The sequence below is a fragment of the Castor canadensis genome, chromosome 18, assembly GCF_047511655.1.
Source record: "Castor canadensis chromosome 18, mCasCan1.hap1v2, whole genome shotgun sequence".
NCBI classification, from domain to species: domain Eukaryota; kingdom Metazoa; phylum Chordata; class Mammalia; order Rodentia; family Castoridae; genus Castor; species Castor canadensis.
Genome location: NC_133403.1, coordinates 42,487,225 through 42,511,515, shown reverse-complemented (window position 1 = coordinate 42,511,515; position 24,291 = coordinate 42,487,225). Strand labels below are relative to the sequence as shown.

The window sequence follows — 24,291 nt, the reverse complement described above, 5'->3', positions numbered from 1 at the left end:
TTCAAGAAAACTGTGTGCAGTTAAAGCTTTTCCCTGCAGGGGCGTCCAAGGCAGAGCCTGGCGGATGAAGCACCAGGTGGAAGCTATGAGTCCGGACCCAAGAGAGATTAAGTGTTCTTGGTGGTGAGTGGTGTGTGTCTATGGGACCTCACACAGGGATGCTAGATCCGTGGGCACAGCACCCCAAAACGAAAGCCAGTAATAGAGGCCTCTGGACACCCCATGTGATTTTTATGGGGCTCTGCCATTCTGGTAGTGAGCAGAACAATCCATCACAATATTGACCAGGTTTGCTCAGGAACCTTCTTTGTGCTGTGACTTCACCCTCCTGGCCACATCTGATTGGAGCAGGGCTGGACCCCCATCTCCAGGTGAGCCAATCAGATTCTCCTGGGCCTCTGGAACTGAGAACCAGAGACAATGAGAGTGGGTCATGGGTGGAACAGACCACAGGCCCAAAGGAAGCAGCCTTGAGGGGACCACATCCTGCAAAGGGGCTGAGGACTGCCTGGAGGAAGGCACTCACCAGACAGCAAGGACAGCAAGTGGGGCAGCAGAGCCAGGGGCAAGGACTCTGGTGGCCTCCCATTCCTGACTCCAGGCCCTCCCAGAGGACCATTGACTGCATTTTGCCATAAGATGTTTTCTTGGCTTGCCTTGGCTTGGAGAATGTCTTACAGCTCTGAGCAGCACACGGTGCAAACCCCTCTCCTCGGGTAGTGTGCACACCAGCAGTTGGAGACACCAGAGGAACAACGCTCGGCACAGGGCAGCTGTGCACATCACTCTCCCAACTGAGGTAGGAGATTGAAATTGCTGCATCCCGTAAATCCTTGTAGAAAACAAGATCAAACAGAAAGGCCCTGGGACGTGGCACATGGACGTGCTCTATTTTGGCTCTGCTGCTCTTTTGTTTGATTTGACTACCGCAATGGTTTGGACATAGTTTGAGTGTTAAAGTTTTCACGTGTTGAAATTTCATCCCCATCGTGAGAGATTAGGGTGAAAATGTAATGTGACCGTGGTGTTTAGAGGCGGGGCCTTCAGGAAGAGGGATAAGGATCAGATACCGTTGTTAGGATGGAAGCCCTGGTGGCTGTCTAAGAAGAGAAACAAGAATACATGCACTGCAAACACACATTCTCTCTCTCTCTCTCTCTCCCTCTCTGCCAGCAAGAAGGCCATCAAAGGCCCCTCAACTTTGCACCTCCAGAACTGTGAATCAAAGTAGACCTCCTTTCTTTTACAACCCACCCAACCTGTGGTATTATGTTACAGGCAAGAGAAAGCAAGCTAATTTAACTATCCAGTATTATTAAATTACAACTGATTGCAGCTATTATAAAATTGGAGATTTTGCATGAAAATCCAAATGAGTGACCCATCTGGAAAAATCAGCTCTGCCACCATCAGGCCTGTATTCCCAAACAGAACTGATGCTCCAGAGCTAAGTCAACACTGTCCCTTCCTATAGGGCATGTGGTCACCACAGTCCCCTCCATGCAGTCTGAGTCTGCTTTGAGTAGCTTCACTGAATAGGTTTTCCTACAGTAGGAAAGATTTCTCTGCACCCATGCGCTTATCAAAGAATCAAATCCAGGAAAGCAGCGAGGTTCTTACACCAGGCGACTCCCTCCACCCGCATCCGGAGGGAGGACCTGGGTGTAAACACACCTTGAGTGCCATTTTTCCCCCAGGAAGAATTCCAGTCACAAAATACATTTCTAGGGATTTTTCCGAAAATACTATTTCATAGTATTTAATGTTGAGTTTTTAAGACTAGCTCCAATGCAGCCCAAATTAAAGGTAGTTTTGATATTTTCAAAAAAACAATCTCACTTTTAGAGCCAGGTTCACCCTCCTCCCTGTCAATCAACCTACCAGTTCTCAACCAAGTCCAGGAAGTCACCTGTGCCCTCTTACAGGATGTAAGAAATGAACGAGAAGACAGCAAGCTCCACCCCTAGCTCTGCTCCTACACTTACTGCTATATTAGCAATGGTCGGAAATAACTTCCTCCTTTTAGACAGAGAAGCCTCAGTTTGTTGCCACAAACCAAACAAGGAGATCAAGGCCCAGGGAATGAAGGTGGCAAGGTCACCTTGGGAGTTGATGTGTTGGGCTGGCCTTTTCAAGTGACCAGGTAGAGACAAGTTTTTTGGAGGTGACAACAGGGACAATCATCCCTGTCCTCCCTCCAGGGGACTGGGGCATCATAAGTGTGAATAGACACTGGACCCCATGGTCCCTTCTCCCTCTCAGCCCCTACCATCATCCCGCTGGGCCCTCAGGACCCCCCAGCTGCATTTCAACAACCCCAGCAGGCAATCAGACTGCAGTTCAAGAAGATGGAAGCCAGTGGCCAGTTTAAGCCTGCTAGTGCCACTTATCTGAAAGACCCTTTCAGGTCCTGTGGTCTCAAGTCAAAAAAAAGGTGGCCCAGGAATTATTAATCCCTTGTTGCCATTAGAAAAACATTTCCAGAGAGGTTATGTGACCCGGGGCCACATAGCTCACAAGTGGCACCTAAACCTCACCTTTGCCCTAAACCAGTGGTTACCCATCAGGGCAGGAGAGTGGTTAGGAAGAGGGAAGTCACAGGTTGGGTTCCCAGGACGAGGACTGAGATAGAGGTGAGTTTGGCACACTGTTGGCATGGGCCTTGGGGCCAGCACCTAGGGGAAGGTGGTGAGGGAGCAGCAGGGGCCCAGGAGACAGTGAACCGTGGTGCAGGCCTGACATTGATTGCTACAACTTCCCGCAGACATCCCCCGCCCTCACCAGTCCCCAGCCTCCTTCCCACAATCAATCCCAGTCGAACGCTTAAGCCAGCACATAAACAAAGCAGCCTAGATTGGCTGGCTCATCCCTTTAAGTGGAATGGATAGATGGCTTTATAATTTATTAGCCTTCCACAGGGCACACTCAGACACAAAGCCACGGGCACATCCAAATGGTTTTTTATGCGTCTGGCGATATAAACTCTATCAAACGCTATATAAATCCAGATAAAGGTAATAAAGTTAGTGTCGTAAAAGACCAGTGGCAATGTGATAATTGATGCCCACTGGTAACCTACCAAAAATATTACAATAACTCAAGTCTCCATGCAAAGATCCCATTCCCCGCTTCTCCTCAGAGACAAACCTGTTTGGAGCTTTAAGATGTTTAAATAAGGCTGGATTGAATTAATCTGGTTACACTCAGAAAAAGCCTTCTTCAGGTGTTTCTGTTTTCTTGGATGTGTCCCCATAAGCTCCTAATTTTTTCCTCTGAAGGGAGACAAAACCAGGGACCCAGAATGGCAAATCCACTGCTTAAACTACTAGCCATGGGTATCAACATGTCTGTGGGTGACAGCTACAGTCTGTCTTTTCAGACTTTCTTTCCTGGTCACCATCTTCAAGATTTGCTCCCGGGAATACAAATCAAGCAGGTTGGGATTTTATTTAAAGTCTTCTGCCTTGCATCCTGGCTGTGCAGAATCTATGTGCAAATCCAAACTCACACTGAAGAATGTGCCCTGAAGCACTAAGTGTCTCTGGATGTCTTCTAGATGCAAATCACAGAAAGCCAACTCAAACTGGTGTAAGTGAAAAAGGAAGTTAGCTGGTCAGATGAAAGGAGAAGATAAGAAAGAGGCCATCGTTTGCGCCCTGTGGAATTGGGGAGCAAGTTCTCACATTGTGCCAGCAAAAGTGCCCACACTTGGTCAGGACCATCCCTGAGCCAAGACAGTGGAAATGGTGCAGGGTTCTGATTGGCCAGGGGGACACTATGTTCTGATTTGACAGCAGGACTATAAATTGGCCCAGGGTATGCTATGCTCTGATTGGTCAGAAGGGAAGCTATATCCTAATTGATCAGGTTGTTATTTCTGATTGGTCACATACCACCCTGGGGCTGAAGCATGTCAAGGTACCCCTGAACCAAATGTGATCACTGGGAAGGGAGAGGGATGACAGGGCTAGGAGCACACCCCAAGGAAAACTCCCCAAGGAATGTCTCTCAACAGTATGCAGACAGGAAGGGGCTGGCAGAGGAGTAGAAGATTCAGAATCCTGGGACCCCTCGAATGAAAGGCAGGAATATAAAACAGGTCCTGTTAGGGGAAGGGCACTAGTGGGAGTGGGAGGGTGAATGGAAAGGGTAAAGGATGGTGAGTGTGGTCTATGTATTTTATATACTTGTATGAAGACAGAACACTGGAACCTGTTGAAATCATTTTAAGTAGGGTGAGAGGATGAGGGAGAGTGATTGTGGGTGATTGTACCTAACCAAGGTACAATATAAGCGTATCCAGAGATGCCACCACGAAACCCCTGTACAACTCACAAATGCTGATAAAAATGTTTCAGAAAAACAAAGACTCTTGAGAGACCTCAAAGATCTCCTAGCTCTGGACTAGATAGAGCCTCTGTAGGAAGCTGTTCAAGGCGAGTTATCAAAATAAACGTAGACAGAATGCAGCATTTTTAGCCTGAAGATGAGACGTGATTATTTCTCACAGGTTTTAAACTCCTGAACAACTTCAGAAGCTCAAAGGCATAGGTGATATGGACGCAAAGAAAGAAGGAGAAAAGGAACAGTTAGTACCAGACCTGAGCTTCGACAAAACGGGGTTCCTTTTACATGGTGAGCTCCCCACCACTGGGAGCAATCAAGCAGCACACAGAGTATCTTCAGTTCCTGTCACTTGATTTAATGCCTTTGAAAAATATCTATCCCAAGCCTGAGATAGTAATAACTTAAAAGAAGTGACAAATTATATCCCCTCCTCTTCACCCAAACCCTCCATGACTCCCCGGACCCTGGGCTCTCCTGGTAGGAAATGTGATGAAATGCTGAAACCCCAAACATTGTTACACAGGAGACACTGGCGATGCCTAACAAGCAGATGAAGTCAAAATGACTGATTCCTCTGGGCTGTAAGATCCATCGCTTCTGTCCACAGAACAAAGGCTGAGAGGGACGGGCCTGCACACCGACTCTGATTTCAGAATCAAAGCTCTTCAGCAGCACATGGAAAAAGCCGAAGTGGAGATGTCAGTGTGTGTGTGTGTGTATGCAGAGGCCAGCACTGGCCTCCCTAAGTGGCATGGCGTGTGCTGGAGACACGGAACTCATCCCCAAGTCTGGTTATTGTACACTCATGCCGGATCAAACAGGACTCAACAAGAGCTTCCCAGTACCGCTGCACAAATAATAACGGTGATCACAACGTCACACCAGCACGCTGTGTCCAAGCAGCACCCAAGTGGGGACAGCATGTTAGCAAACAGAGCTCGAGCCGTCCCAGCCCAGGAGGTGGCTTCCTGGTGAACTCAGTGCAACTCTGTTCACAGCCATAACCGAGGCACCATTTGCACAGGTCGGCTTCCTCCCTAGCCCCTCACGGGCTCTTGCTTCCTGTGGCGGGAAAAGTGGGAGAGAGGAGTGCCCGGCCAAGCTTGTACTGACAGCAACAGCAGCTTTACGACCTAAGGGGACTGTCATTTCATGAGGCACAGAGCGGCTTTCAGCCCATGGACAATGAGAGCCATCGTTGTCACACTCGGGCAGCCAAGAGGAGAGACAGCGCCAGGCAATGCTAGGACCCGAGTCCCCACTGCAGAATGGCTCTGCCTGGGCTAAGCATCCTACGTGACATTACTGTTCCCACTGTTCCAATAACACCCCATCTAGCCACAGAGACATGAGGTCAGCCACTCGGCCCTTCGGGCAGGCCTGGTGACCCCTTGTTAGAGCCTGGCCTTGAGGGTCAGCTGGGGGCAGGGTAGTGGGACAGGGGAGTGTCACCAGTAAAGACTCAATGCCAGAAGCAAAGCAGGTCTGGGGCACCTCCCAACTATCCCAATACCCACATCCTGGGCTGTCTGCACAGCGGGCTGAAGAACAGTCATCTATGCCTGTCACAGACCAAGTTCCACACATTCTGGAGAGTGGGGGTGGGGGAGCACTTGAACACATCAAGACATCTTAACTCAGGGGCTAGGCTGCCACTTAGTGCCACAGAGCTTGCCTTACATGCTGAGGTCGGCTTGAGACCCTGGACACTGGGGAAAAGATCACCGCTCACACCAGCCCGGCCCCACACAGTTCTTCCTGTAGGGGCAATGACTGCTGCCCTTCAAGTTTGCGGCATTGCCCCACACCAGTTCCTGGCTATAGCCCCACCCCGGTCCTGCCTATCCCAAGAGTATGTGATCAGCCTCTGGCAGCCAGGGAGCCAGGGGGGTGGCCAGCTCTCCACAGACTGCCTTGTCCACAGCCTTCTGTGGGCATAACTCCAGCCCAATCCAGCCTGATGCAGCATTCTGCCCAGGGCACCTGTGACTAGGAACAGCTTACAGGGTGGGCAGAGGGGGAGGGATTGCCCAATGGGTGTCTTTCCCTGGCAGGCAGCGGGGATAGTAACAGGAGTGGCTTCATGGGGCTGATGTGAGGATTAAGAGAGGTAGATCTTAGGTCATGCATGGTGGTTGATGACTATAATCCCAGCTACTCAGGAGGTGGAGAGCAGAAGGATTATGGTTGGAGGCCAGCCAAGCAAAAGCATGAGACTCTGTCTAAAAACAAGTTAAACCATATGCTCCAGCAGTTCCACTCCTAGGGATAGACCCGAAGGAGTGTGAGTCAGCTCACAACAAAGGCACCTGCACACTCGTGCTTATTGCAGCATTAGTCACAACAGCCAAGCTATGGAAACAGCCAAGATGCCCCACTACTGATGAATGGATTAAGGGGAAAAAATGTGTACATACACACATATACACACAATGGTTATTCAGCCATAAAGAAGAATGAAATTTGTTGTTTGCAGATAAATGAATGGAACTGGAGAACATCATCTTAAGTGAAGTTAGCTATGTTCTGAAAGCTAAAAGCCGCATGTTTTCTCTCATATGTGGAATATAGATGTACTCCAAATACAGCAATATTGTGAAGGAACAGGTCGCATAAGGGGAGGTCACTAACAGGAGAGGGAGGGTAAAAGAAGGCAGTTAACAAGGTGAATATGGCTGATGCACTTTCTATACAAGAATGAATATAGAATTTTTTTTAACATGTTGAAATCACCATAAGAAGGGGACTAAGGTAGAAAGGAGAAAAATAGAGGGGATGAACCAATTTGGGTTATAATACATATATACATGGAAATGTCACCATGAAACACCTGTGTCTTAAACAAAAATGTCTTTTTTCAAAAACAGAGAACAAGAAGGTACAACAGGTCCTGTGTGGGAGTTGGTACCAGTGGAAGGTGGGAGAATATAAGGAAAGGGTGAAGGAGGGTGAATATGATGGAATATTATGCACTCATGTATGAAAATGGAAAAATGAGACCTGCAGAAACTATTCCAGGATAGGGGAGAGAGACACGGGAGAATGGTGGAGGGGTGAATTCAACTATGATACATCGTAAGAACTTTGGTAAATGTCACAGTGTACCCCCAGTACAGCAATGATATGATAATTTTAAAAATGTAAACAAATAAATTAAAGCAAACTAAAGCAACAAGGGCTAGAGGTGTGGCTCCAGTGGCAGAGTGTCTGTCTAGCAAGCACAAGGCCCTGAGAAAAATAAAAATAAAAGTGAATTCTTATGCAACACAGCAAGCATCTCAATAAATACCTGTTGTTTCTATGTTGCTCACACAAATATTCTGAGAACAGAAGAACCTCGTTTACGCCCCTCATGTTTCGGCCTCTGAGTCCCATTGCGCTGGCAGAAAGGTGACCCACGAGCCAGTGAGCACAGGTGCCCAAATGCAGCGAACTTTAAGAAAACTTAGGTTGGTCACCACCCTATCCCACGTGTTCAAAGCAGGGTGCTGGAGACTGTGCTTGGTCCTAGCCTACTGCAGAAAAATTAAACTAGGTGGCTTACAGCACAGAAATCCATTCCCTCCTGTCTTGGAGCCAGAGGTCTGAAATCAGGGTATCCACAGCTACATCCTTCTGAAGGGTCAGCTAGGAAGCCTTTGCCATGGGGACAGAAGGGCAGGTGAGCAGAGAGAAGGAACTGAAGTCACTATCCAGAGGAATGCTCATGACACATACAGCCCAAGGCCTGGGGCAGGGGACAGAATTCAGGGGTCCTAGGCTATAGATGGAAACAACGCATCTCCAAGCCAAATGGAAGCAAAGCCTGGCATTCTATCACGAGCCTATTCAGCATGGCCTTGCCACGAGAGGATCACAGATCTCAAAGGATCAGCACGCTTATCAAGCTGCAGAATGGTGACAGTTATTAAATCCCCACTGTATCCTTTACTTAATACACTGAAGAAGCAAATTAGCATATCACAGGCTTCTTTTTCCTTGTATTTCAGTATCTGGGTTTCAGAAAAAATTGGTTTCCTTTGTTATCCTGTGTGTTTTATTGTATGCATCTGAAAACATTTTTCTGAGACAGCTTCATAAAATGACCAAAAGGGCCAATGACACAAACCAGGCTGAGAATCTCTGCCTTGCAGAAGGTGCACACCTGCATCTGGGTGCCTGGTGCACGCACCCATCACTCATGGGTCTGCTCACTTGGTACACATGCACTCCGCGTGTGCTCTGGATCAGCCATGGGGCCTGGTGATGCAGAACGTCCAGAGAGGCACTCGGGAAACCTGGTGGCTGGGAACAACGCCCATTGGTGTTAACAGGACAATGCAGGACATGCAGCTGTGCCCAGCTGTCCCCAAGTCCTGCATGGTCCATAGAAAGTAGAAAGTCCCTGTGACCATGATGACTGACAAGTAATCTTAGGGTTAGTAAACATATCATTAACTGCGGTTAAACAAAATCCCCACCCACACGGGTGCCATGACAGTCCCTCCACCCAGTGTGTGGGAAGAGTTCATGACACACAACCCAGTTTCCAGGAACGACCACCCTGTGTCTGCAGACCCCAGTGAAAACTCCAAATCTTAACACCCTGAGAGCAGCCACTCGCTCTTGTGCTTATCTGCTCTCCTGTCTGGAGAGTGCACTTTCACTTGGCTTTGCCTCAATGACCTGCTCCTGCTATGTCTCCTCTGGGTCCTTGAATTCTTTCTCTAGCAAGACCAAGAACCTTCCACCCCACCCCCAGTGGTGCAGACCCAGCAGATGTGTGCCAAGAATCATCTATGCAACTCCTATCAAAACTTCCACAAGCACCCTCAATGGCACACAGACAGACACAAGGCCTGGTCTGAAAGAAAGCGTGTGGTGGCGGGAAGCAGTGCTGAGCTGGGAACAGGGCTGTTCCCAGAGAGAATGGGCTGTGTTCATCTTATGGGTTTGTTTGTTTGGTACCGGGAGTAAAATCAGGGCCTTGTGGATGTACTCTACCACTCCAGCTACCACCCAGCCACAGTGTCCTTTTTAAAGGGTTCTACTTGGACTAAGAGGTCAATGCCAGGTTATTGGGGACTCACGCCCCCTCCAACTCAGGGCCATCCATGGCTGGAAGTTTTGCCTATGTAGATTGTTTTCAAACTGTCCCTGGATGAGGCTATCCCTGCAAGGGAGTTTAATGGACAGAGAAGTGCATACTGAGCTTTGGTAAGCCATCAGATCTAGTAACAGGCCGTCAAGAGGAATCAGCAACTGGGAACTGAACCATGATTCAGAATGGCACTTCTCTGAAGCTTGCTCTGCCACTGAGGCCTTGGAAATGACAGGGGCCTACTCCAAAACCAACTCGAGTTCACTCCCCTGGCTCAGTGTGACAGCCACAGCCCCAAGACAATAACTGTGTTGGTCAGGATTGGGTTGCAGAGATCAGAATCCACCCGGTTAGCTGGGGCCAAGAACAACTCCTCCGGGGGAGGGAAGGGCGAGCTGGCTCTCTGGCACAGTGGGAGAAACCAGCTCTGGGCATGAACACAAGAAACAACCCTGCCAGCCACATAGCAGGTCTGTTCTTTGTGTAAACCAAAAGGAAAGGTGTTTTTCTTGAAAGAATTTGACTTGAGTCTCCATTTCCTACAACCAAAAGGGTCCTATAACTACCGTCTAAGCCCTCAAGGCCAGAGAGCTTCAATCCTATCCTGAGAGCTCAGAGCCAATCAGAATGTCACCAGTTTCCTGGACCACATTACCAGCATCGAGAAATCTCAGTGCTTCTCCTTTACAGTTTCTAAGACTGAGACTTCTTCTCACTCCCCCACTCCTCTTTCTCTCTCTCCCCAAACTGACTTGTCTACCCATCACCTCCTCCAGGAAGCCCTACCTGACCTCCCATGAAAGGCATCTCGGCTGCACTCCCCTGTGCTCTGGGCATTTGCTGGACTGAAAGTTGGCCTCCCTCCAGAGAAGCTAAGTCTTTTAAGGACAAGGGTCTGCAGCTGCTCCCTGCTACTCCCAGCACCCAGGAACGAAGAGGGACAGTGTGGGGTCCTGCCATCTTTTCCTAACTGAGAAATGACTTCATCTTCCCCAGGTTCTCCTCTGTCTACATACACACTCTCTTCCCCATTCCCTGATTCCCTTCTTTCTCAGTATTTCAAATATGTTCAAATGTAAATAGCCAGAATACTTTTTGCAGGGGAAGAACAAATCAACCTTAGTAAAGTCGCCATGTGGGAAAACACATGTACTGACCACCCCCACGCACTCCCTAGGCCTTCTCCATCAACTCACTCATCTTTTACTTTCACTTATTACTCAGGCTTCCAGAGTTTCCCAAACAAAATCTTTCTCAAAAACAAAACCACCAGGCTTTTAAGAATAGCTATTTGAAGGCACTATATGATAAATAAGAAGTAACACAAAATCACACTGAATGCTCCCGGGAATTTAACTGGGGCAGAAGGAGACGGAACCAGGATAGAATACCAAATTTCATGATGCAGAGAAAGCAGAGCCCGAACTGGAGATCGTTTTGACAAATCGAGGTGGCCACATGAGAGAAAAGATGCAGTCACCTCCCCAATTCCCCAGCGTCTTTGCCCTTAGAAGCCGGTCCCTTCAGGAACAAAGAAAAAAAGCAGCACAAAACCCAAACACAATCAAGCCTGGCTTTAAGAAATACCTATGAGTAGCTGCTCTGCACTCCCTGCATCTCAGCTTGGGGACACCCGAGTTGGTCCTTGGGATATTACAACCAGCTCCTGGGGCCAGGGTGCCCATGGAGGACAGCAGAGGAGCAGAGGTGGCTGAAGCTGCCAACACATTCACTCAGCCATGGCTCCTGAGCATCCGCTGAGCCAAAGGCACTCAGTCCATGGAACTCCGTAAGGAACCATGGCAGGTGCTGTGCTGGGAAGGCCCCCACTGAGCAGGTTGAACCAACTTGAAATAAGTAGTCAACTTACACTAAAAAGCTGAGCTGGCTGCAGTCACTGATAGACCTTGGAAAGTGGCTGTTTTGTTGGTTTGCACTAGGAAGCAAAAGAAAATAATCCCTGCGCTTTCTGTCTGTCTTTATGGCAGCCCAGATTAAACTGGGAAATACAACAGCAGGAGAAAATTAAAAAAAAAAAAAAAAAAGCTGAGCCAGGGCTGGGCATGGTGGTGTATGCCTGTAATCCCAGCTAGTTGGGAGACAAGAGGTAGAAGGATTGCAGTCACAGACCAGCACAAGCAGAGGCATGAGACCCTATCTGAAAACCAAGCCAAAAGCAAAAGAACTAGGGGAGCAGCTTAAGTGGTATCCGCCTCCTGACAAGGACGAGGCCCTGAGCTCAAACCCTAGGACTGCCAAAAAAAGGTGGGATTTAGCTGTGGGTACAGTTGAGGAGGAGAAGAGAGAGGAGGAAGAGGAGGAAATGGAGAGAAGGAGAATAAGAGGAAGGCAGAGGAGGAGAAAAATCTACAAAGATGAGCAGGGTGCTGGACAGAGGAGATCACGGCAGACCCTGGACGTGGCCAGTCCAGCAAAGCCTGCCTGAAGTGGGATATCAGGGCAAGAGCTGAGGATCCAGGTCAGCCTCAGCATCAGCAACCACACACCACATCCCCTTGGAGCCCCCTGGAGGTCACCTGCAGCACTGGCCAGAGCTCCTGGGCACTGACAGCTTCCTACCTGGTGGGTCTGGCCACAGGAGCATGTGCGGCCTGACACAGGCAGTGCCAGGGGGTCGCTGCCACAAGAAGGAGCCCCTGCCCAAGAAGGGCCGAGAGTTGGTGGATAAACGCCGGCTTCCTCTGGCCCTGGAAAGATGCTCTGCACAAGATATGTACTGCCCAGCCACTGAGGGGGATACTGAGCCCCAGCTGCCCACAGTAGTGACCTCTTACTGCAAATGTCCCCTCTTCCCCCCCTTCCCTCTCCATGCCTGCTCCCTCCCCATGGTGCCCCCCCCAATGCACTGCCTGCTTCCGGTCCTTGCAGAGACCCAAACTCAGACGGCCATGAAAAGATTGTGGGAGTGGGAAGAGCTACCTGAACAACCCTGTGACCAAGAGCTAGGCTCTGCAAAGGCCTGAGTGGGCACAGGGAGGGAGTGGGTGATGCTGATGCATGAAGGACAGGCTGGGCTGGGTGTCTGCAGGTGACATGAAGGGCACACCAGAGAGGCCGAGGGGAAGCAGCAAGCTGGTGTCACACCCAAGTGAGAGCCAGGATGAGACGACTCCGCTGTGCCCAAGCATCCTCTAGCAGGTGGATGGAAGACCAGGTGTGGTCCACTCCTACAGGAGGGTAATCCAGCCATTAAAAGGAGTGAAAGGGAAGCATGCAAGATGAAGATCTCAGACGTTCTGCTGGATACCAGGGGCCACGGGCTGCCCGATCCTTGCTATGAGATGCCCAGAGGGACAGGGAGCAGACAGATAGGTAGTCACCAGGGGCTGGGAGAGGGGAGATGGAAAGTGACTGCTTAAGGGGTGCAGGCCTCCTCTGGGGGATGAAAGTGTGCTGAAATAGATATGGTGGTGGTCACAAGGCCCTGGGAAAGTACCAGATATCAATGAATTGCTCATTTAAATTGGCTAAGTGTGTGTTGTATGAATTCCAGCTCAGCTGAGAAGCAGTGGCAGCCACAGCTGGCTCAAGGTGACATCCCTGCTGGCCCCAGCTGTGGCAGAACACAATGTGTGAGTTAGTGGGCCTTATAGACACCTGCCCTGGGTTCAACTTCCCATCAGCCCAGTACTGTGCAGGTGAGAAACAAACACATCCCCTCTGGGACATCACCATCTGGTGCCCGCCATGGCCCCAGCCTCCCGGGGCCTGGAGGGTCATAGCTGCAGGGCTGCTGTTAACCCCATGACACCTACAGGCTCCAGGACCAGATGGTGAGAGAGCAGTGGAAGGAGCCGCCTCAGTCCCACCCCTTTCCCTCATCCCCACACCGTGCACAGCTGCCCGACCCTAGTGTGACAGCCACTCCCACGACAGAGGGCCAGGACATGAATGGCAAGAGAGAGGAGCAACCTTCTCTCCAGGGAGGTCTTTCTTGGTGCCTCCAGCATCAGGTAACACACAGAGTCTTCTCATGAACCATGGAGGAGCTGGCTGGGCCTTCTTGGGACTGAGTTCATCCCATGACCGTGGCTCCTGACCACATATGTCAGAACCACATGCACTGCTCAGGGAAGTGCAGGCTCCCGGGCCAGCAGAGAACTCATGCTGCTAATGTTCCCAGGGTTACAGTTCCAGCCACACCTGAGCACAGGGCACCATCTACCGTGGTGGGGGTCCTCACCTCCAGATCACAACGATTACAGGGTTGTGGGGGGTCCTGTGGAATTAAGTCCCGGGTGGGACATTTTAACCACAGCAAGAATCATGTGACCAGGAAAAGCAGAGTCCTCACAGGGACAAGAGGAGAGCACAGGACAGGCAAGCTGGCCCTGCACTGTATCTGCCACCTCCCCAAACCCAAAACCAAACCGGACCCAGCACATCCACACAGAGGACCAACCACAGAGTGTCCCCATCCTACCTGCAACACGCCTGCGGTCTCGGTGGGAGACAAACCACCTGCACCCAGGTCAGGGAAGAAAAGCCGGCTCTACCACAGTGCTTAGAAACCAGCTCTGGGTCAGGCCTGTGGACAGGCAGCTGTGTGCCGTGGGCTCCCCTGCACCCACGTGAAGAGGGTTCTCAGCATGAAACCCCACCAGCCCAGGAAGCTCTGTCCCCAAACCCAGCCAAGTACGGGCTACATCCTTGTAGGCTGGAAGTCTGTCCTGATTCAGACCATCTGGGCAAACCCCGAGCCTAGAAGGAACTGCTAACTGCCTTTCCAACATGGACCTTCCCTCCATGTGAGGAAGACAAGCCAGGGCTTACGGAGGCATGGAAACTTCTTTCTTCTGACCACTGACTACGTTCTGCCCGATGATGTCTAAGGAAAAGCACTGTACAGAACTTCCACAAAACAGCTGCTTCCTCCTAGGGCTGCCAAACAGTGGGGATGACGGCCTGCCTGGCAAGTGCAAAGATCCGAGCTCAAACCCCAGGCCCACCAAAAAGAAAAAGGAAAAAAGAACTCTATTCCTGGCCCAGATTACTCTCCTTTCCAAGACTGTAACATTGACGACCCAGCCAATCATCCAAAGCCAGTGACAAGCAGAGACATGTGCACAGAATAATCTGACCCTTGCAGAGCTGCGGAACGGCTGCTCTGGACGTCTCTGGAGTCCTCTCTGATCCAACCAACCCACTTGACAGATGAGGAGACTGAGGCGTGCAAGAAAACCAATTTTCCCAACTTCTCCAGGGCAGACTTTTTATGCTAATGCTAACTTTTATCCAAAGGATGTGCCATTACGAAGAGGAGTCCGTAATAACACTTGTGCCCGATCTAAAAACAGAAGAGAGCAACACAGTGAGTTTACTGAATCCTTCCATTAATTAATGGCCCAAAGAAGCCAAGCTTGGGTACCCAGGATAACACAGTGCTATTTATATATTTGGGGGGAGGAGGCACAATGTGACTTTGCACATTTAACTCTGTCCCGACATTTCCCGCACATCCCTGCCTGTCTTGGCGGGCAGGTGTCAATTCTATATTTGTGCCTAAAACGTCCTCCTAATGTCAATTTATAATTCATCTAATCAAGAGGTGTTTATTGGCTGGAATTCATCAGGAAAATTCCATGAGCAGGGATTGTCTATTACAGGAGTTTGGGGGGAAGAAAGTGAAAAGTCAGAAAAGCAAGCAAGAAGTTGATTTACTTTTTCAAGAAGATGTTCTCAGAAGAGGAAATTTCAGACAACTGCCTATGATGTGGGGCTACTGCCTACCTTGTCTTTGTCAAGTGGGACATACTCTAAGGGAGAGTTTCCAAAAGAATTGAGGCAGGAGCCGGGCGCAGTGGCTCACGCCTATAATCCTAGCTACTCAGGAGGCTCTCAGCTCAAAGCCAGCCCTGAACAAATTGTGAGTCCTTACCTCAAAAAAAAAAAAAATCACAAAAAAGGGCTGCAGAGTGGTTCAAGTGGTAGAGTGCCTGCCTAGCAAGCATGAGATCCTGAGTTCAAACCCCAGCTTGTGAGACATTGAGAATCCACGGGAAAGGTGGAAATGTTCAAACCAGTGTTGGTTATAACAGGAAAATTAGAAATAACAAAAGCACCAACCAACAGAGGCTTCCTTACAAAAGTTAGCATCCATGCAGGCGGAGAACATTCCACGATGTGACAGTGCGACGAACAGTGAGGCTGACCTAGAGTACACGTGCAAGAACAGCTCTAGAAATGAAGGCGTGAAGCACCCAGGCATTCCTTTGCATAGATGAAACTCTGCAGAGTGGCATGACCAGTGACATCCTCCTGGAGTCGTAGGTAGTGACACCTTTAGAGAGAAAGGCTGATGGGAACAAGTTTCATTTATACATGCTTCCATTCAAACTGTTTTACCAATATGACCATTCTTTCAGCACTAATTGGAATTGGTATGAGGGTTATAAACCTTTCTTTTTTCTTTTTTGTTAAGTTGAATGCAAACGTGTAAGAGATGGTTACTCTTCAGGAGTAAGTGGAGATTCTGCCTGGCCGCCCCTGCATGTCTGGCTTCTCTAGTCTATATCCACACAGTATTTCTTGCAGGGAGCAAAGAGAGCCACTACTAAAAACTACATTTTGAAGCCCACAGGGACACAATCCGTACAAATGTGCCAAGTTACTGGTATTGCATTACTGAGAAAAATGTTCCAAGGCTTCCTGTGTGGACTGCAATCAGGGTCTGCTCATCAGGGACTAGTCAGACCACACTGCTGGGACCACTGAACCTGCCTCACGCAGTAGGCTTCACAGTGTCTCCTGCCTGCAGGAATTCCCATCCACCCAGAACCTCAGCGTGTGGTATGATTTGGAAATAGGCTCATTGCAGATGTCATTAGTTAAGATCAGGTGATAATGGAGTGGGGAGGCCCGAATCCAGTATGACTAGTGTCCTTATAAGAACTGGACACAGAGACCCACACACAGGAAGAAGGCCATGCAAAGGCAGAGGCAGAGATGGGAGCCACACGGCCACAGCCAGGGAGGCTCGAGGGCTAACAGAAGCCTCCCTAGAGCCTTCAGAGCGAGTGAAGGTGTCTGATTCTGCAGACACCTTGATTCCAGACTTCTGGCTTCCAGAGCTATGAAGGAATAGATTGCTGTGGTGATTTGAAACAAAAGTGTGAAACAGTGAATATGAAAGGAAAAACTAATGCAGGATATTACTGAAGATGTGGCTCCTGTCTTCTCCCCCCACCTCTCCCCCCAGATAGGGACTTGGCCAAGCTGACGTTGAGTTTGGTTTAAAACCAGGAGGGCCAGGATTTGGAAACATCCCCTGAGAAAGAAGTGCATGCTACTGACAATTTCACCATAGACTAGTTTTTCTCACTCCATTTCCTGTGTCCTTGGCCCATAGCTGGACTACATTTCCTAGCCTCCCTTGTAGCTAGTGGTGGTCATGTGACTCATCTTGAGCCAATGGGATGCAAGCAAAAAGGAGGGTACTACTTCCAAGCCTGCCCCATAAAAACTCCCACACATTCCTCACCTGTTCCCTCTTCTCTATTGCAGAGACTCCAGAGGACTGGAGGCGCTGGAGGGTAAAGGAGCAGAAAGATGGAGGACTCCCAGGTCCCTGGGTCCCATGTGAAGCCCTGCCGCACATGCTGGCCGAGCTGCTCCATGGGAAAGAGATCATCTTCTGATGGACCCACCCTGAGGTGTGGGGCTGTTTGACAGCCGACTGCTAGGCCGCCCAACAGGAGTTCTTCCAGAAACATGGTGGAAATCCAGAAGAAAAGAAAGGGACAGCATTCCAGAAATGACCCGCCCTGGCAAGACCTGTTGAGCGTGCAGGACCAGCACCCTGTGCCTCTGATGTCATACAGGACCCCCTCTCCGAAAGCACTGACCCTGGCTGGACACTCTGATGCTGCACTCTTGAATTTCCTCAGTTTTCTAACCTGTACCCTGCATTTTCATTTTTCCCTGGGTCCTGCAAAATGTGTAGCTGCTCCTGGTTACGTGGCTAGCAAGCGCTCACCCCACGGTACTCAGGAAGCCCCAGGCACCACCCAGAGTCACCATACGGACCACGGCCCTTGGCACACACTGCACCTCTGGCCAGTCTGTGCGTCCTCGGCTACCTAGTGTGGGAATTTGCCCTGAGCATGCAGTGCACGTGTGGGTGGGCTTGTGGACACAGTCTCCACACAACGCTGCACATGGGATCCCTACTGCCATAGGGAAGAATGAAGCAGGTCCACGTCCAATGTGTCACTAAATGAGTAATGATGCAAAATGTATGAGACAGAGATCTGGAAGATTGCAGCCCCAGGCCAGCCCGGGCAAAAAGTTAGTGAGACCCCACCTCAACAAATAAGCCAGATGTGGTGGTACGTATCTGTAATCCCACGTACTCAGGAAGCAGAGGTAAGAGGATCACAGTCCAAGGCCGGCCATGGGCAAAAAGCATGAGACACCCTTCTGAAAAACAAGCTAAAATAAAAAAGGGCTCAAGTGATAGAGCACCTGCCTAGCAAGGAGTAAGCCCTGAGTTCAAACCCCAGTACCACCAAAAAGAAAAAGAGGGTGTGATCATGCACACCAGTGTGTGTGGTGAGTGTGTGTGAGTGTATGCTGAAGGCTCTAGGAGCTCGGAGTCAGCAATGGAGACAGAACACACTTTTTAGTAGGTACTCCTGTTTATTATTGCCATATTTCTAGTAAGTGCCTGCTTTAAATTCAAGAAAACAAATGTTTAAAAAAAAAAAAAAACTTGCAAGTGGCCAGGAAAGGCCAGGGAAGAGCAGGGCAACCTTTGCAGGAAACCACGTCCACATTGGTGTCCACTTTGGTTGCTGTCCTGCCCCTCCCCTCAGAACAGGATGATGCCCACTGCTCGGGGAGGTGGTGCCCCCATGCAGGAAGGGAAGAGGGTCTGCCTGGTAGCCCCAGCCCCTCAGGAGGCACAAGACTCCTTTGACAAGACAGTCCCCTACCAGGGAGAATGGGGCTGGCTCTTCAATATGACAGTGGCTGGGTGAATTCTGTCCCCCAGAGGTCCTTTTAACAGAAAATTGCTGGTGCCCTGCAAAATCCACTTACAGGGGACCCACTGAAAGCAAAGCCCAGGTTCTCACATGAAAAAAGTCAGGACTAGAACCTGGACATGCCACAGGACCCAGCAATGCCACTCCTAGGTCTACACCCAGGAGAAATGAAAACAGGTGCTCAAACGAAATGCATACAGGGTGTTCACACACAGCAGCACAGTCCACATGACCACAAGTGGAACCAGATGAAAGAATATGGTCTGTCCATGCAAAGGAATAATACTCAGCCATGAAAAGAAAGGAAGCACTGACTCGTGCTACAACATGGATGTACTTTGAAAACATGATGTTCAACGAAAGAAGCTAGACAGAACGACAGATATTAGATGACTCTGTTTCCTAGAATCATCTAGAAGAGGCAAATCTACAGACACAAAACACAGATCTGTGGTTGCCAAGCGCTGGGGGGGGAATGGAAAGTAACCATGAATGGCATGGTTTTACTGGGGTGATGAAAATGTTCTGTGACCAGTGGTCATGGCTGCACCACACGGAATGCTCCAAACGCCACTGAAAAGCTCTGTAAAGTGGGTTTATCTTATGTGATATGATGTAGGCATGACCACTAGGCCTTTATCTTAAAACCACAAATAAAACTTTGAATAAGCCTGCTGTCCGTTTCACAAAATGTAAATTATATTTGCAACTGTGGGCCAGTCCTGAGACTGAAGCAAGAACAAAGTTATGATGACCATTTCGGTCACCCTCCAAAGTTGCTGCAAACAGTGCAGCAGCCTTCCTTGCCATCTGACTTTTGTGAGAGGACCACAAAGATGACATTTTTGCTAAGTATTTCAGGGTGTCGCCGACTTCCCCAAGGTCTCCTCTCAGTGTTTCATTCTCAGGTCACCCCATCTCAAAGCATCCACCGGGTGGGCAGCATGGCCCCTTTCCTCTCCCCCCGCTCCATCCCCTGTGCTAAAACTGCCCAGCTGACGTCCTCACTGGTCAGTGGCTTTGCTGTGGTCAGGCTGTTGGCAGTCACTCTTGCCGACTTCCTGAGAGCTTCTTGTGAGACCTGTGACCTCACCTGGTGGCATGCACTGAATGTACAGCTCACAACTGATTGACTCAAAAGATCCTGCCAGTCCTTCAAAGGGAAATGGTGGCCACGTGGGCTCGGTGAGGAGAGATGCTACACATTGCCCTGGACCCTGGCGTCTCAGATGGAGTAATTTATTTCCTCCACGGACATCTGGCAATGTCTGGAGACATTTTGGGGTGTCACCCTTGGGGTGGGGGCCAGGAAAGCTGCTGATGCACAAAGTAGCCCACATCGTCCAGCCCCAAATGTCAGTAGTCCTGAGGCTGAGAACCCTGGTCCATGGGCATGTTCAGTAGGAACTCATTTATAAATGGAAAGAACTTTCATGCTAATACAGTTTTTAGTCCCCAGGCCATATAACCACATCCCTGCAGTATAACCGAAATAACTTCAGGGACTCAGATCACAAGGAATCCCTGCATTGTCCCTGTACGTATGGAAAGCCTAGCTGGGGGGTTATTTTCTTAGTCACCTTGGCTGCCAGGGTGCTCAGGGCTGAAATCTACAGCCATGTCTTCCCAAACATTTCTGGCTTTGACCAGCATAACACCAGCAAGCTAGTCAACTCACCTTACTTTCCTTTGCCCCGCCCCCTATTTTAATCCTAGCATGGGGCTTCCCTGAGTCCTCAGGAAAGGAAGCAGGGATAAGTGAGAATCAGCAACAGCAGATGTATGGTTCCCACTAGCAAAGCCACACTCAGAACTTTGGGTTTTGCTCTGAAGCCATGAGAGGGTTTGGAGCAGAAGAAGGTCATGAAATGATTAAACGTTTAAAAGATGGCCTATGGCTCCTGTACCAGAAATTGACAGGAGGACAAGGAGAAGCAGAGAGGCCCCCTACAGACCACAGCCCACAGGACCTGCTGAAGAATGGACCACCTAACCACAAAAGCATCAAAGGTAGGAGCCCGGTGGAGCCCACCATCCCCTGGCAGAAAACCCAAGCCTATCACTTCTCACTGCAGACCTGGTGGACTCGAGAGCAAAGGCGCCTGCATGCTCCTCAATGCCTCCTGGACCACAGGACACCAGCTAGAATCACGCAGGCGCACAGGCAGAGTCTGCACGTACCAGCTACAGCCTCCAAGGATCTGCCTCCCCTGGAGCCTTGAGAAGGGTTTGAGAGAACAGACTCCCAGGGGCGTCCTTCCCTGTCACCAGTGAAGCTGGGCTCCCCTGGTTCTCACAACCCTGGGTCAGACAAGAGACAGTCTGAGGGAGGAAGGGGCCTGTTCTGGGCTGTGATGGATAACAGCCCCTGGCTGCCATGTCCCGTGAAGCTGGCACAGAGCAGGGCCTGTGACGTGCTGCTTTGGCCGGGAGGAAATGGGACAATGAAAGCATGTGTGCGCAGATCTGGAGGACGCACAGGGAGTGAGCATCCCCTAGGGCAGAGGGGATAGGCAGGAGCAGGTGCAGCCATGAGAATCCCAAATTCACGGTGTAAATGTCTAAAGGACACCATGTGGCAGGCTTCCAAACACATGGGTTGTCCCATGAAGTGTAAGGGTCCCTGAGCAGGTGCCAGCCATCCTGGGTGCTGTGGAACCGACCCAGGGCCACTGGGGATCTTTGGAAGGGAGAGGAGCTGACATTAATAATTACTCTGGTATGCAGGTGTCAGCTAGGCCAAAGCAGGACACAGTCCCCAGTCATCCTTCATCACAGACTTGTCTCAGCTGCGGCTCTTGGAGCTGCTCCCAGCTAAGGTAGACACAACTCTCTGACCCCCGACTGGAACTTGGTGGAAGTGGGGCTCCTCGGCCTTGAGGGACAGCGGAAGGGGCAGGTCTCAGGAAGGACAGCGGGACCTGGGAGACCAGGACAGGACAGCTTCTTCACACCTCTGCCCCAAATGCTCCCAGAGGCCAGGTGGGCACTGCCACTGCCACACGGGACACTGGCTCCTTCTCACATCACGAAGCCCCTGATGACCGATGTGAAGAAACCTAAGGGACACCCGACTTCCTGGGCAGAGTCTTCAAGGCCCCCAGGCTCCTCCTCACCTCAGGGACAGCAAAGTTCCATGGAGGACAGAAAGACTGGCCACCCCAGTGCCACCCGGACATTCGTCTGAGCACTGCTCATGCCCTTCCCCATCTCAACCCCATGTCCCCAAGACACAGCTGGGAACCTCACGCTCTGAGTCTTTAAGTTAAAAAAAAGAGAAGTAAAAAAAGTCTGAGCATTGCAGCAACATCTCTGGAGCAATGGTAACACGGTCGAGAGGCTCAGAACCTCTCGACAGAAGGAGCGGGTTTTTTCAAATGAGGGCAAAATTCACATAACATAAAATTAATCATTTTACAGCGTGCAATACAGTGGTGTCTGGCACGCTCGTGTTTGGTGCAAACACCACCTCCTTCTGGCTCCAAACCTTTTCCTCCTGGTGCCCATTTAGGGCCACTCCCATCCCCCTCCCCAGCCTTGGGCACTCCCTAGTTTGTGTTCTGTCTGTTCTCAACATGATTCCAGGCATGAGTGACTCCACTAATATGAATCAGTCACACAATACACAGCCCATCACTCAGAATCATGGCCCAAGGTTTATTCACGTTGTAGCACAGACTGTATTCCTTTCATGCCTGAGTAATATTCCACCGTATGGGTGAACCACATGTTGTCTATCCATTTGTCGGCTGATGGATATTTGGATTGTGCACACCTTCTAGCCACTGTGAACAGGGCTGCTGTGAACATTGGTGGGCAGGTTTTTCTTTGACCACCTGTTTTCAATTCTGTGGGTATAAACCAATGAGTGAAATTACTGGGTAATTCTAATTTTAAAAAAAGAATGACATGTGCCCCATCCAGACATTGCTCATGTGAGGACTGGGCGCATGGGGAGCTGTCCAGCTTCCTCCCTAGGCCCTGGGCAGTCGACTGCAGGGCCTGCTGGGAATGGCTCTCGCTGAGCTGACGTGCTGTAGGCACAGCCTTGGTCCATGCAGATCCACACATGTCATGGCTGACAGCGAGGAGTCACGTGGGGTGAGGGTTTTTCTTCTCTCCCATCCTGAATGCCAGGTTGTGGGCGTTTGAGATTTTTAGATTTCATTTCTGCACTAGAAATCCAGAAGCCAGATACAAACATTACAGTTTTCCTCGTTGGGGAATGAAGAAAAATAGCCCCGAAACTCCCCGTCATAAGGACTAAGGGACAGAATTTGTGCAAAGTACTAAAATCGATTTTTGCTCATTTTGGGGGGGGGAGAAGGCGTGGGGGAAAAGGTTGCCTTTTTTTAATCTTTTACGATACTTTTCTATCAAATTTTTAAATTATAAATGAACATGGCACAATTTTTAAAGTAGACAGTAACAGTGATGTCACCTCCTACCCTTTTCCCCAGCCAACCCAGTCCCCCCAGGAGGTAACTGACATGGCTAATTTCCCAGGAATCCTTGGAAGCACCCGCTAGCCACACCCTCCATGTGTTACCTGTGAGCTGCACACCTGGCACTCCACATGGCTGTGGGTGCCCAGCCTCCTTTTCTTAATGGTGGCCCAATAACCCCACGGAATAGATCAGAACTTATTGAATCAAACCACCCATTTTAGGACCAAACACGACAGCTGCTACTCAGACAGCCTGCACCGTGGGAAGGGCTCTTGAGACGTGGTCTCAGTGTGGGGATTGCTACGTTCCAGGTATGGATGGCTGTCATTTTGATAGACGGTGTCCATCCGTGTACTGTACAAGGAGGGGAAGGAGGGTACAGGGAAGAGAGCACTTCCTATAAGTAAGGTACATTTGGGGCCCTGAAACTCACAAGTACTGGTACCCTACTTTTAAGATGCGGGAAACTGAGGCCCAGAGAGCTGAGTGCTGAGTCATGTCCTTCTCCTTGTCAGTTTCCCAGCCCCTGGCAGCCTTGGTCCCAACCCACCATTGCTCACCAGGCAACCTCCCTGGCCCCACCCCACCCTGCCCTGTTTCACCTGCATAAATGAAAACAGACCCAGGTTACTTCCCTACCCACACCCTCCAATGCACCCCTGTTGTGCTCAGGGCACACGTGGAAAGCCCCGGGGGAGCCCATCAGGCCGTGGGATCTGGGCCCTCTTCGACAGCCTGGCCTCTTTGGGTCGCTGACCGCCCTCACTGCTAAGGGGCACACCCGGCAGCTCTCACCGCAGGGCCTTTGCTCTTGCCTCTCCCGCTGCCTGCAGCACCCGTCACCAGGGGAGCTACATGATCTGCATTTGCATGCACCCCAGGACTCTGCCCAAGCCTCCTTCCCAGTCAAGCCTCCTCCGACCCCCAGCCAGGGCCCCCAACCTCTCTCCCTGCTGTGTCCTCCTCCATGGTGTCGAACCCTGAAATCTATTGTAATTCCTGCTCCCACGAGAGCTGAGCTGTTCATCAACACAACCCAGTCATCCAGACCTCGAATGGAGGGTAACCAGGCAAGGGGGCAGGTGCACGGGGACTCGCAGAACAAGGCTAGAAAGCCCCTCCGAGTGACAGCAGCCACCTCCCGAGGAGAAGAGCAGTCAGGACTGGGGACCATTTTCTCTTTCTATAGAGAAAAATTACATTCGCATATAAATGTAATTCGAGCCATTACATTTTTTAAATAAAATCACTGACTTGCACTCCGAAGTATAAAAAAGAAAGCTCCCGGAACAAAGAGCGGCCGCGCAGAAAAGCAGCCTGTCTGAGTTGCTGAGACTGCCTCCACCAACGGCCAGCCAATGGCGATGGTAGGCGAGAGACAAGGAGCAAGTGTCCCCACGCTGCCAAGCAT

At 50.3% G+C, this 24,291-nt stretch overlaps 1 protein-coding gene and 1 non-coding gene across 2 annotated transcripts in view; one reads left to right on the top strand and one right to left on the bottom strand.

Moving 5' to 3' along the window:
- Positions 1 to 24,291, bottom strand: part of Tmem132b (transmembrane protein 132B) — a 318,583-nt gene that overhangs the window by 279,831 nt on the left and 14,461 nt on the right. The window lies entirely within an intron of this gene.
- On the top strand, positions 11,316 to 11,441 carry LOC141419092 (small nucleolar RNA SNORA31). Its single transcript, XR_012443757.1, has one exon. It is a non-coding gene; the product is annotated as a small nucleolar RNA SNORA31 (small nucleolar RNA).